The sequence below is a fragment of the Cupressus sempervirens genome, chromosome 10 (genome assembly GCF_028749045.1).
Source record: "Cupressus sempervirens isolate cs-2001-9-10 chromosome 10, ASM2874904v1, whole genome shotgun sequence".
Taxonomy (NCBI): Eukaryota; Viridiplantae; Streptophyta; class Pinopsida; order Cupressales; family Cupressaceae; genus Cupressus; species Cupressus sempervirens.
In genome coordinates this window covers 294,961,926-294,976,954 of record NC_143127.1, presented here as the reverse complement: position 1 = coordinate 294,976,954, position 15,029 = coordinate 294,961,926, and positions in this window count along the sequence as shown.

Sequence of the window (15,029 nt, the reverse complement as noted above, 5' to 3'; positions counted from 1 at the left end):
AGGATGGCTTCTTGATCATTCTTCCTCTTTTGACAGTCAATTTAAGATCAAAATCCTAATCCTACTTCTTGATCATTCTTCCTTTTTTGACAGTCAATTTAAGATGAAAATTAGGATTTCTCATTGCCTTCGTGCAAAATAAACATTAGAACCCAAAACCTCTTTTTTCCCAATTGTTCTTTGACCCTATCAAACGTATCTTTCTAATCAATGAACTCATATAACATGGCCCACTATATTGGTTTCATCTCATCTTTATTGTTGTTTTACGTTTATAGTTCTTTAGTTTTAATTCAATAGTCCATATTACAATAATTCCTATGCTTTGTTTTTTCTTTCTAATTTGATAAGGGTAGTAATTATTATATATTTATATGTTACATTTTAATCGTTTATAATGATTGTATATTTACTTTTTTTGATATTTTCAGTAAAATTCGGGGACACATACCCCCTCCAAACTTCAAAGTAGCCTCTCTGAAATTGAATTTCTATTTGAATTTCAATTGTTGAATATTATTATTGGATATGTACTTTGTTACCATGTTCAATGCTCAAAGGTTCTAGTTCATGTTGCAATTATTCCATGTTCAAGTATTTCAATTTGATATGTTATAGTGAAACATCATTCTATAATAATAATAACAAACATTTCAAGTTCCACATACACACACACACGCACACCCCTCCCTACCTTGTCATCTCTTGGCGTGGTCTTGCCGTTCCAAAATTGAGGCCCATTGTCCCGACGTACCCCAATACTGATGTTATCATAATATTATACATTTATTTGTATAATAATTAATAGCATACCTTTTAGATGAAGTTTAAAAAATGTCTAAGAGATATAATTACTAATGTTTGTTAGTATTTCTTGTCATTTTGATATAGATTAATTTAAAATAAATATGCTAAAATATTGATATTATTATGATAATGAAAAAATGTACTTAAAAGTTCTTGATAAATCTATTTCCTATTACCCTTTTATATAATGTCTTCAAAGTATAATTTACAATGTTTCAAGCTTTTAAGAATAATTAAGGTTATAATGTGTATAAGAAAATAAAGTTGAATACAAAGAAAATACCTACTGTCATGTGAAAACATGTGATTTGGAGGCTAAAAAATATATAGATACTAATTCAAGATAGTTTTAAAAGATCAATGTTTTTGTTGCAACTTATCATATATGAAATGGTTTTTAATTTTTCATTTTTGTGCAGTAATAAAGCTACACACAGTCTCAAATACATTTGTTTCAACTAGAAAAGTATAATCCCCACCCCCAAAAACAAAAATAACCTTCTACAAGAGAGAAAAGCAAGAGCATAAATTTGCAATAATGAATGCAAAATATGTTTTATCAATATGATCAATTATGTGCACATATAATATATCTATGGAATACCGATGAGACAAGTAAGTTGATTAATATAAATGGGACAGAAGATGTAAATGAGATAAGATAATATCTCACACAAGATAATGGTATAGAAACATTTATTGGTGCTAATGGCCAATATCCAAGATAAACTTAAAATGGGCTATAACCAATTAAACTATGAATTTTCCTATTGTAGCTATGTTGTACATATGGAGAGATTTACACCATGTACTGGGATGTTTTAAGTGATATATGCGTAAAATTTGAATGATCATTTGTTCGATGACCTGGTTTGACCATCTATTTGAGGGTGGAATGCAATGAACTTTGTTAATTTTGTGTCCATCATTGCACATATTGAAGACCAAAATTTGTTGAGGAATCAACCATCCCTATTAAAAATAATATTGTTCAACATCCTAAAATGAACTCAAACATGCTCAAAGAAGAGCTTTAAAAGGTTTTCTCCTGAGATTGCCTTTCTACAAGCCACCAAAATTTCCATTTTTAGAAAATCTATTTATCACAACATATAGACAATCATCCCCTCATCGAGTGGTAGGAAGACCATACATGAAATCCATAATAATTGAATGCCAAGGTTTTTCATGAATAGGAGGTGGCAAATATAAACCAAACTTACTATTTGCAGGCTTTGCAATGACACATGTTCTACAAGCTTGAATGTATGTAATCCCATAATTTTTCATTTTTGGCCAAATATAAATATCTTTGAAGTATATAAGTTGGCTTACCTATTCCAAAATTCCCCAGAACCTTGTTGTAAGGATATTCCCATATCAATTTACTGTGTTCTATCTTAGGCACACAAATTTGGCCAAGGTGGAAAAACACTCCATCTTTCAAATAAAAACCATTTACATGTTTACCTTCCACAAGTTAAGTATATATATGTGCCATCTTAAAATGGAAGCAACCATTATTTAAGACCTTTTGGATCCCTTCCATTAGTGATCTTATGGACCATGGATGCGTTTTCGCTCAATCAATTCTTTCTCCCACTCAATCTTCTCTTTTCCAATTTTGTCAACATAGTTTTTAAGACCCTAGGGCTCTACTTCCTTTGGATAACCCTGGAATAGGTAAATCCAAGTTGCCTTGCTTTTTTTTTTCAAGCCTAAAAACTAGTATCGTATAAAAGGAAGCTTAGGCACCTCATTCTCACATCACATGAACATTACAAGACAATAATAAGCATACCTAAGCAATCACGCATGAGTCCATGCATTCAAGATTCAAAGATCCTTTGCGATCATTTTCTCTTCAAGATCTAGCATTTTGTTGGCCATCAAAAGAGGAGATCTACATTGTGGCATTCATCTTCTTATTCTTCTTTAGTGCACATTATCTATGACACCATGGTGGTAGATCCATTGCATTTGTGGAGATTTCCTAAACCCTTCATTGCAAATTTAACATCCATATCACATAAGCATTACAAAATCCTTATTGATAAGAGTTTCATCAAGCAAGGTGAATATTTACACTTGTTTTTCTTCCCTTCATGCTTTACATTTCATTTCATCTCAAGGTTGATTCTTCAATCTAGGGCCTAACCAAAGTAAGCTCTCCCCCAACAAGTAAAACCATTTTTTCTTGTGTGCAAGAGTAGGATATCCAAATTTTGATTATAGATATGAAAACTATTCACTGAGAGCTTTCCAAAGAGCCCAGGCCATTTTTTTTATAGTGCCTTGGGAACATGTCCATCATATCGTAAAGTGTTTGGACACTTTTCCTCAAGGTCAACATGTTCTTAGAGATCTGGGAAAAATAAGGTTTTCTGTCCTAATTGCAGATTCACAATCAAAATTATAGTCATAGTTTCAGATCCATGGTTTTTGTAAGTAAAAAAAACATCTTCTCTTACATATTTCAAGGTAAGTTGTTCATCCTTTCTTTTGTCCCTTAGAATAAAACTATTTTCATTTTTTAATTGGGTTGCTCTTGTCATTAAATCACCTAGTTCAATCTTGCATGCACATTGCACATCTCAAGGTTAATACATATTGCACGAAAAAGGACTTTCTTGCATACTTCCTTGATGTAATTTGGGTTTAGTATTGGCATCCCTTCATCTTACTTGGGTTTTGCTAATCTAACTCGAGTTATATTAAGACTTGTGTTTGGAAGCCCCTCTTTCTCTTGTATTGAGTGGCTTAGTGAGATAGTAAATGAATTCATCTGATTTAGATTATATTATTAAATTCATTGATTCCATTCCCCCCTAAACTTTTTGGTGACTCGACACATCTCCACCTTTTGATTTTGGATTTAGATACCTTGATCTCCCTTATTTTGTATTGCTTCTTTGTGCATCTATATTTACCTTGTATGCTCTTGTTTGCATTAGTGGTATTTAGATCTCCTTTTGTATTTACATTGTTTTCATAAATTTACATCATGAAATTACCAAAAAAATTAAAAAATGCATCCTAGTTTTTTTTAGATGACATTGTGTTTTGTTTCTTTCATAGCCATTTTAATGGGGTGGTTGTCTTTATTTTCAAGTTTTCTTCATTATCTTTGAGATATTCCATTTTATACAATATATGATGATACTTTAGTATTTTCTTTCATTAAGGCTCATCTTTTCAAAGATGATGTTTATCAAGCTTTAGTGAGTCATGATGTTCCTAACCTTGATAATGCTACTATTGCGGTGAGACCTTTGATAGGGATATTGACTACTCTCCCTCATAATTTTTTTTGAGTGACGATTCTTCCTCTCCAAGTATGTGTTCTCTTTTATCCTTGGATGACTCTATTTGGGATGAATCTCTAGAAGATAATGTTGACTATTCTCTTCCTCATGAAAAACATAACACAATTGATACATTTTCTTTTTAACACGACTCTTCTTCTCCTAAAACATACCCTCCTCTTAGGGACATTTTTTTTTCTCCTAGTAGAGATGAAGCGTTAATTAAAATTCATAATCCCTGTTATAAGGATTCATTGGGAAAAAAGGACAGTATCAATCTCCTTAATCCTCTCTCTTCTAGCCATTACCCTATAAAAAATTAAGAGCTCCATTGAGATAACATTGTCAATATTCATCCTCCTCCTAATAAGCCTCTCAACACCCTTAAAGATTGTCCTTCCATAACTTTTAAAGGGGTACGTATAAATTCTTTGAATTATCATGTAGTGTCTCACACCTACCATACAAGGAATAATCAACCTGCCACTCTCCCAACTTCACAACCTGTTCTTCCTTTGCCACCCTGTCTTATTCAAAATATTTGAACATAGTATGATTTGGTAGCATAATTATGTAATACCCTTGCCAAAATTTCTCTTTGGGAGCTTCTTCAAACATCCCCTACATATCATGAATCCTTGCAATTAGCTTTAAACACTCTTCCAGCTACACCTCCTAATCAAAACAACATCAATGCCTTTTTGCAATATATGAATGTTACCCTTGTCCCATCTCAAATTGTGTTTACTTAAGATGATTTTCTTCCTGAAGAAATTCAAATTTCTATGATGCTCTTATGGTATTTGTCCTCATCAATGGTAACCTCATTCATAGAACCTTAATTGATAATGGGTTTGGCCTTAATGTTTGTAGTATGGAGATGCTCAAAGAGATTAAAATTGATCTTTCCAATAACCAACCTGATAATGGTGGACTATACATGGATTTGATTATGTTTCTAATAAATTCTTAGGCATAATCACTTTACCTATCAAAGTAGGCCTGGTTATTTTGAATACTCCCATTCATTTCATGCATAGACCTATTAATTACAATCTTGTTTTGGGTGGACCTTGGTTACATGATATGCATGCTTCCTTCCACCCTTCATAAAAAAGTCAAGTTTATGTACAATAATGTGATGTACACTTTCATGAAGATACTAAACCAAATAGTTGTCTAAATGTTGGGAAAAACAAGTTCAAGAATCTAATGATGATCCTCCTTCTACAAGTGTCACTTCCAAAGATGATTGGGGATCCTAATATTTCACACCAACTTTAATTGGACAATATATAGTTTCTAACATTTCATTTATGAAATCTAAAACAACTCCTCTTTCTAAAAACTTTTTCATTTCTTCCACTCATGATGAATCTATTGAACCTACTTGTGGTAACATAGTGACTAAAGAAGCTCCATCATCTCCTTTTGATATGGCTTCTTCTTATGGTCTTGGTTCATTTATTAGTAAAACATGGATTAAATCAGAATAGATGTGGTCAACAAGAACAAGGAAATCTAGAGTCCTTAGGAAATGGGCGGCATGATCATTCATATAAGCCATAAGAAGTCAACACCATTGTCAGTCATAATTCAAAATGTGTGCAACAAAGAGTTGAATCTAATTCTTTGTCCATGTCCTCTTCTTCATCATGTTATATATCTTCTCTTATTAATCAATAAATATTTTTTCCTAAACTTATTTGTGCCAATGTGATTACTAGACCCAAACACAAAAAGAAACATAAGCAACACCTTATACATATTTCATTTTGCAAGTATCACCTCTACCATGATCACCCTAATATTGATTGTTAAGATTTACAATATAAGATTCAACAAATCATTGATAATGATGTTATTTACATATATCCTTATGATGAGACCTACTTCAATACTAATTTTTTTAAATAACAACTAGGTCCCTATTATGTTGCTTTGCACCATGTAAAATTGTTATCCTATCTCTTGGGAGCTCAATGTCATGTGTGGCTAGCTTTAAGAGTAGTATAATAGGTCCTCTTTTCCTTGTCCTTACACTTGGGTGGAAAGGGAATCACATCCATATTTCTCATTTTGATCCCAAGGATGCACTATTCTTTTGGTTGTGTGTTATTTGTTTATCATTTGCAATTGGGTCTCCATGGTAAATAAATGACTTTCTTGGAGCCTCACAATAGTGGGTTATCCTTTACAAGGATTTTATTTTTCTCTTCATCCATTGTATCTCATTTAATTCTTCCCTTCTATGGCCTCATAGGAGTTATGACCTCTTTGGCTTAGACTAGGTGTTGCTTATGGATACTATCTTGATGTTGAAATTTCTTTATCCTTTTCCATTACTTTCTTAAGATGCCAAAATAAGAAATTATTTTTCCATCTTAAGGGGGCATACATGGCCCCCTTATTTTCATATGTTTTTGTTCATTTAAAGAACATCATATAGAGTACACTAGCATATCAAAAATTGCTAGGGCCAGTTACTCTTCTCTTTTCATATTTTGGATAAGTACACTAGCATAACATAGCTTTCTAGGATTAGGTATCCTTCCAATTTTTACACGTCTTGGATGAGTTGACTAGTATACCACACCCACTTGCTAGACCATTTTACCTATCATAACACATACAAAAACCATCCTCATGGTATAGGAGTACTATATCATGGGGGTGTAAAGTTTCTGCAAGGTGCAAAGTTTAGAGGATTTATTATCGAACACACAAACCTATTAGACCATTTGATCCTACCCCTTTTTTTCATGGGATTGACTAACATGCATGCAAACCCACTATATTAATCAATCTTATCCATTTGGTGTGGTTCACAATAAGGAACATAAACCTTACTAGGCGAGTTGACTACACTTTTTTCTCTTTTTTCCCCTATCAGTAACATCTCTGTATTTGTGGTTTTGGATCCGATGAAGACTCAAGTCTATTGGAGGTTTGGTAGTTTCTTCATTTCCTTACTCATGATGAGATTAACTCTTGCTTTGGATCTACTTTACCATGAGTATGAGGTAGGTCATACTCTTGCTAAAGTGGGGAATAAATATATCACCTTAAAGAAAAATTAGCCATAATTTAAGACCTTTTAGCTCCCTTCTTTTAGTGATCTTAAGGACATGGATGCATTTGTAATCAACGAACTCTTTCTCCCACTCAATTTCCTCTTTTGCAATTTCGTGAGTGTGGTTTTTGAGACCCCAGGGCTCTCCTTCCTTGGCATCACCTTGGAATAGGTCAAGCCAAGTCAACCTATCCCCAAAAAATTAACATATTCCCTAAAATTTAACCTATTTCTGGGCATTTTTGTCTCAGAGAGTTAATTTTCAAAATTAGGTGAACTTGTTAGCTTGCTTTGTTTGCGAGCCACAAACTAATATAAAAGGAATCCTAGGCACCTCATTCACATAAGAATACAATCGTAAGAATATATAAGCAATCACATTTTCTCCAAGCATTCAAGAAGTTTTCAAGCATTCAAGGCATTTAAGATTCAAGGATCCTTTGTGAGCATTTCCTCTTCAAGATCTAACATTTTGTTTACCATCAAGGCAAGAGATATAAATTTTGGCAGTCATCTTCATCTTCTTCTTTGGTGTGCATTTGCATCCATGGATCTATGATGTGGTTTTGGTAGATCCATTTCATTTGTGGAGATTTCATGCATCCCTCATTGCAAATTTAACATCTACAATACACAAGCATTGCCAAATCCTTATTGACAAGGGTTTCATTAAGAAAGGTAGATATTTACATTTGTCTTCCTTCCTTTCATGCTTTACATTTCATCTCATTTCAAGTTTGATTCCTCAATCTAGGGTTTGACCAAGACAAGCCCTCCTACAAAAAACAAAACCATTCTTTCTTGTTCGTAGGAGTATGAAATTTGAATTATTATTACAGATCCAAAAATTCTTCTCAAGAACTTTCCAAAGAACCCAGGTCAAATTTTCTACAGTGCCATGGGAACATGTCCATCAACACGCAAAGCATCCAAACACTTTTCCTCAAAGTCAATGCACTCTTGGAGATTTGGGAAAAATGGTGTTTTTGGAGTTTTCAGCGTTGATTGTAGATCCACGGTCAAAAAAATAGTCACAATTTCAGATCTACTTTTTTGGAGTAAAAAACCATCTTCTCTTACATATTTCAAGGCAAGTTCTTTACCCTTTTTTTTGTCTCTTAGCATAGACCTATTTCAATGTTTTAATTAGGTCAACTGCATATATTAGAACCTATATCTATCTTACTCTTGTCATTTAATTAATTAGTTTACTTTTGTACTCACATTGCACATTTTAAGGTTAATAAACATTGCATGAAACAAGACTTACTTCTATACTTCCTTGATATAATTTGGGTTTAGTATTGGCATCCTTTTATCATAGTTGGGTCTCGCTAATCTAACTTTGGTTATATTTAAAGCTATGTTTGGAAGCCCCTCTTTCTCTTGTATTGAATATCTTAGTGAGAAATTGGTTAATGAATTCATCTCATATAGTTTATATCCCCATAAACAATAGATTGAAAAATTCATTATTATGTCCATATAATTGATTCCAACTTTTTGTTTGGTGACCACATGATTCTATACCATGCTTGTACCTACAATTGGAGGACTAATCAAACAATTTTCTACCTATTGGTGTTTCCATTTTTATAGGGAGTATTGAGATAAAATCCTTGCACTAGGATGACCACCTTTGGCGTCTATCATTCTGAATTTTCCTCATCTTTGCAAATTTTCAAAAATACAATGCTTTTATTGCTTGCATGTTTGAACAATCAAATATAATTACTTATCATATGTGAGATACCTACACATTATTTTAGAAAAGGTCTCACTATGGTAGGAAATCATATGTTCATGTTGTAAGATTTGATGAAAAACAAATCTTCTAAGCCTAAGAAACCTGCATGAAAAAAACCTGTCACATGGAAGTACTCAAAAGAAAAGACTAGGATTTTTTGCTCTGACAATATGAAAAGTTTATTATCACCCAAAAGAATGAACGAAAAGTACATTAGATCAATCATTATAGAAGAAGCTCAAAAAGCCAAATAGGACTAAAGGCATTTAATAATTAAATGACCAAAGAAAGTGCATGAAAGTGAAATCTTAAGAAGGGAGTAATGTTAATTTACTTATTGAATTAATACTGTACTCTAACACCCCCCCTATCAAGATGAGAAACAATGCAGCTACAAATAATGCAAGATGAAAGAAAAGGAACTACAATGCTGCATGCAAATTTGGGTCCTGACAACATGGCCTAATGAGGTACCCAATCACAATCAAATCTCTATGAAACAAAGAAACATGGAAAATCACATGGGAAAAACCCTAGTCCAAAAAGAGATAGAAGAAACTGAAAGCTGAAGAAAAAGGAAGGTAGGCCTCACAAAGATCCCCCAAGGATAACTTCCTTCTCCCCAAACATAGAACATAGTTGAAGATATCGCAGGGATGCAAAAGGTTTAGTGAAGACGTTAGCAACCTTCTTTGAAGTGGGAATGTATTCCAAGCTGAGATAACCATCCTAAATCAACTACTTGATGAAATACATATGGATCTCAATGTGTTTGGTTCACTGATGCTCAACTAGGTTGCAAGAATTGTGGATTGCACTCTGATTGTCACACCAAAGAATAGTGGGACTATCAGGAGGAAAAACAAATTCTATCATCAATTGTCGAAGCCATAAAACCTCCTGATTAGCTAGCATAGCAACTTAGTACTCTGCCTCTATAAATGATAATGCAAGAGCTTCTTTCTTCTTGAAATACCATGTGATACCAAGATAAAAAAAGAAGCCAGAAGTAGACTTTTGGTCATTAGTATCACTAGCCCAATTCGAGTTTGTGATACCAACAATGTGAGGATCTCTTGATGTGTAGTGAATGCCATAAGTATTGCCCCAAATGTACCTCAAGATACATTTGGTAGCTTGCCAATGAATCTCATGAGGATCATGTGAGAATTGAGAGACAAGGCCAACCATAAATGAAATATTAGGACATGTGTGAGTCAGGTACAACAAACTACCCATAAGTTGCTTGTATAATGTAGAATCCACTGTAGGAGTAGAGAAAGTGGTAGATAAAATAATACCTAACTAAAAAGGTGTGAGAGCGGGCTTGCAATCAAGCATGTTGGACCTCTAAAACATATCAAGAGCATACTTATTCTGGAGTACAAAAATCCCATCCCAAGACTAAATAACCTATAGGCCCAAAAAATAGTGCAAAGTCCAAGATCGGCCATCTCATACTACTCTCTCAAAGCTTTCTTAACACTCTGAATCATGGAGGAAGATCTTCCTATAATAATGAGATCATCAACATATAGCACAAGTATCAAACGATCAGCCCCATGACACTGAATGTATATTGTAGGATCAAAATGACAATGTGTGAAGTGTGATGCAAGCAAAAAAGGGTCCATCTTCTCATACCAAGATGAAGGGACTTGTTTGAGAACATATAATGACCTCATTGTTGAATACAATCTATCAATTGTATATTGCCTTTGATGTTACAAAAAAATTCATATCTTTACCAGTCAATGTCTGCTGAGTTCACTCGGGTGATGAAGACAATTCCTTGTGTTTGTTGAGCATTCCAACATTTGTTGTAATGCCTGCCCAAAGATCCTTGGAACAAGGATAAATAAAAGCGATTTATTAAAAAAAAAAAAAAAAAAAAAAAACAAGTATGGATGCACATGACAAAATCATACTAGGATCAAAAAGATCACAATGAAAGAATAAACAAACATCCAAACACCAACAGATCTCCAAATGCCACTACTGAACAAAAATGACAAACTATGGAAGTCACAAAATGCAATCGAATCCAAAACATCCCAAATTCAAAAGGTCAAACCCTAGGGTTCAAGAACTTTGTAATGGGTATCCCAATCACCTCTCAAAATATTTTGGTTAAGTCAAAAAGTGCCCATTGGTCACTTGAGCAAGTTTTCTCATAGACCTAGGCGATATGCAAAAATGACTAGCATAATGGTGCGAAATCCAAAACCCTCATCTTGAAAATTAGGAAAACATTCATACTTATCCAACCAGGTAGAACTAACAAACAAAAACAGAGGGGAACACTAGTTCTCAGCCTCCTAACATACAAATATCAGAAATAGAAGCATAAACAGAGCTAAAACAGGAAAACGAGAGAGCCCTACCTAATAGCCAAAAGGGCTAAAACAAGAATCAACTTGATAAAATAAATATCTCATGGAAGCTACCAAAAGTTGTGGCAAACCAAGGTTTCCCCGAGATAGATCCAATGAGACCAATCTTGCGAAGATCCCATGCCTGTAGCTCCTACAACAAACATAAACACAATCCTCTAGAAGAGGATTTTGGAAAAATCTCTCAATTTCTAATTTCTAGAAGTGATAAGTGAGGAATAAATTTCCTCTTTGGATACTTATTCACTTTTCGAGTGAATAATCAATTAGGGTAAATACTAGGAAACCTAGTCAAACCCCTAATCAACCCAAACAAAAACAAGCTATTCCAAATAATTAGAATTCATCTATGAGAATACTGTTGGGAATTAAAATTAATTAAAATAAAGCTAAAAAACCCTTAAACCAAAATCATAGAATTTCTCAAAACTTTCGTGACAATTGTGAACCTCTAAATGGATAAACACGTCCATAGGTCTAATCACATAATGCAAATGAATCTAGGTTTAATTTAAAAAATTAAATATGATACATTGACCATACATGGATGACATTGGTTAAATATGAATAGTTGAATCACTAACTCCATGTGCCACTGCCAGGGATATTTGCACACGAAAACACCTGATCAAGTGCAATCGTATATAATAACGTAGTCGAAGAAATAAATGCATTAAATAACCTAATTTAATTAATTATTTAATTATACTAAAATAATCTATTTACATCACTCACGTTCGCATAAAGCATAACAAAGCAAGAATGAAGTAAATTACCATAGTATTAAATCTAACATATAGCATAATCAGAGATATGTCCAAATATCAGATAGCTAGATATCATCATAAAACATACTGTCATCTCAAAAGGCATCATCATGCATATATGATCAACTGAACAACATAGTAATCTAACAACTATGATACTAGAAATCAAAGTATAACATCTGACCCTCAGGTCATCTCAAATGTAACAATAAAATGAGTAACAAGTATCTCTCATATCAAAATATAACAAGGTATAGACTACAAACATGAGAGGCACTATATCCTCCCCCACTAGGCATAGGATTACTCTTGGAAGCCTACAAAAAGATAGGGGTACAAATCTCTCAATCATGTAGCATCTTGCGAAGTAGCAGAAGACTCATCGCTCAGGTCCCACTGGAACCTTACCCACTCTATGTCCCAACCTCTCAAAGTTAGCCTCTGATGCTAAAGGATGTGAATGGGCTCTAAAGAAAGCTTCCTTCCCTCCAATTGCAAAGCATCCCAATTAAGAACATGGGTCACATCAAGAATATATTGCCTCAAAACAAAAACATGGAAAACATCATGGATGTGCAATAGGCTAGGTGGCAATGCTAGTCGATAAGAAATAGGACCAAACCTCTTGAGGATCTCTAATGGTCTAACAAAATGTGGTGCCAACTTAGAGCCTTTCCCATAATAGATGGGGCTCTTCCTTACACACTCTGAAAAACACCGTGTCACCAACAGAAAAGTGACTATCCAACCTGTGGGAATCTACTTCTTCTACCTATCCCAAGTAGTAACCAAATTCTCTGTAATGTGAACAACCTACTACTCCATATCCTAAAGCATCTCTAGACCTAGTAGTACTCGGTCCTCCAAACAATCCAAACTTAAAGGGGTATGACACTGTCTACCGTACAAGGCCTAAAAAGGTGACATACCAAGAGAACTATGATACCCATTGTTACATGTAAACTCAAAAAGGTATAAATAATCCTCCTACTTAACCTACCTGTCCATCACATACATGTAAAGCATGTCTTCCAGAACTTGGTTCACTCTCTCTATCTGACCATTGATCCTTGGGTGGTAAGCTGAACTAAAATTGAGTTGCGCACCCAAAGCACGCTAGAGAGAAATCCACAGTGCTAAAGTAAACACTATATCTCTATCTAAAATAACTTGATGAGGGATCCCACGCAATCAAAAAATATCCTCCAAGAAAACATGGGCTATAGACAAAGCCATGTAGGATGTCCTCATGGGTGAAAAATGTGCAACCTTGGACAAATTGTCTACTGTCACCATGATACAATCATTCCATCTGGATGACATAGGCAACCCTATGATAAAATTGATAGATATGGTATCTCATTTCCACTCTAGAATAGCATGCGGCTGCAAAAGGCCTGCTAGATATTAATGCTCTACCTTCACCCTTTGGCACTCAAGACATCAAGCAATGAAATCAACAACATTGTACCTTATCCCTACCCAAAAGTACAATTGTTTAAGATCGACATGCATCTTCTTGACATTGGGATTTGTAGAATATGGTGCACAATGTGGTTTTGACAAAATCAAGGTACAAAGATCACCAAAAACTAGTACATAGATACACCCCAAGTGTCATAGTATTCCATCAGACTCAAGCAAATAACCTAAAATATCCCCTCAAGGGTATGCCCCAACTTGATCTCTACCCTCACCTCCTAATACCATACATGTCAGTAGGCAAGGCCTCTAAGATACAACCTCATAAATCCACTCCCAATGACAAGACTAATATCTCATGTCGCCTCCTACTCAAGGCATCCACGATGACATTTTATTTTCCTTTAATGTCATGAACATCAAAGTCATACTCACACAGGAACTCCATCCAGCAAAATTGTTGTGCATTCAGGTTTGGCTGAGTAAAGATATATTGCAAGCTCCTGATTGCTATGCATCTCAAACTTGTGTCCCAAAAGGAAATGCCTCCAATGAATAAGAGCATGCACCATGACTGCAAGTTCCAAATCATGAGTGGGGTAGTTAAGCTCATGGTCCTTGAGTTTCCTAGGCTCATATGCAAACATCGCACCCACACCTTCTAACGAAGAATTCATGCAAACCATAAAATTACCTACAGGATTGGTGCACTAGTTAAACACTCCTTAAGAGAAATAAATGTTTCCTCACATTGGTCTTACAAAACACACTTCTTCCTTTTTCGCTGAAGATAAGTGATGGAATGGGCTACATGTGTAGAATCCTTCACGAAGTGATAGCAATAACCTGCTAATCCCATGAAACTACAAACCTAAAAAACATTAGTGGGTACTGGTCAATCCATAAACTCAAATTTTCTTTGAATCCATCACAATACCATCACTAGTGATGATATGCCCCAAATACTTCACCTCTGACTAGAAGAATCCACATTTACCCAAGTTGTCATACAATTGGTGATCTCGCAAGAACTGCAACACCTGGCGTAAATGGACCTCATGTTCCTCTACAGTCTTAGAATAGATCAATATGTCATCCAACAATATAATGACATACTGATTAAGGTACGTGTGAAATACTCCATTCTTTAGACTTACAAACAATGATGGCACATTGGTCAACCCAAAGGGTACAACCGTGAACTCATAATGCCCATATCATGTATGAAAGGTTGTCTGATGAATGTCAACTTCATGAATATGAAGCTGATGGTATCCCAACTTAAGATTAATCTTTGAGATCACTCACACTCCCTTCATATGATCAAACATGTCATCTATCCTCGTTAAAGGGTACCAATTCTTCACTGTCACTTTCTTTAACTATCGCTTTTCAATGCATGAACACAATGATCCATATTTCTTCTTCATAAAGATGAGTAGTGCACCCCATAAGGATACACTAGGACAAATATGGCCCTTGGCCAACAATTCCTCCAACTATAATATGAGCTCA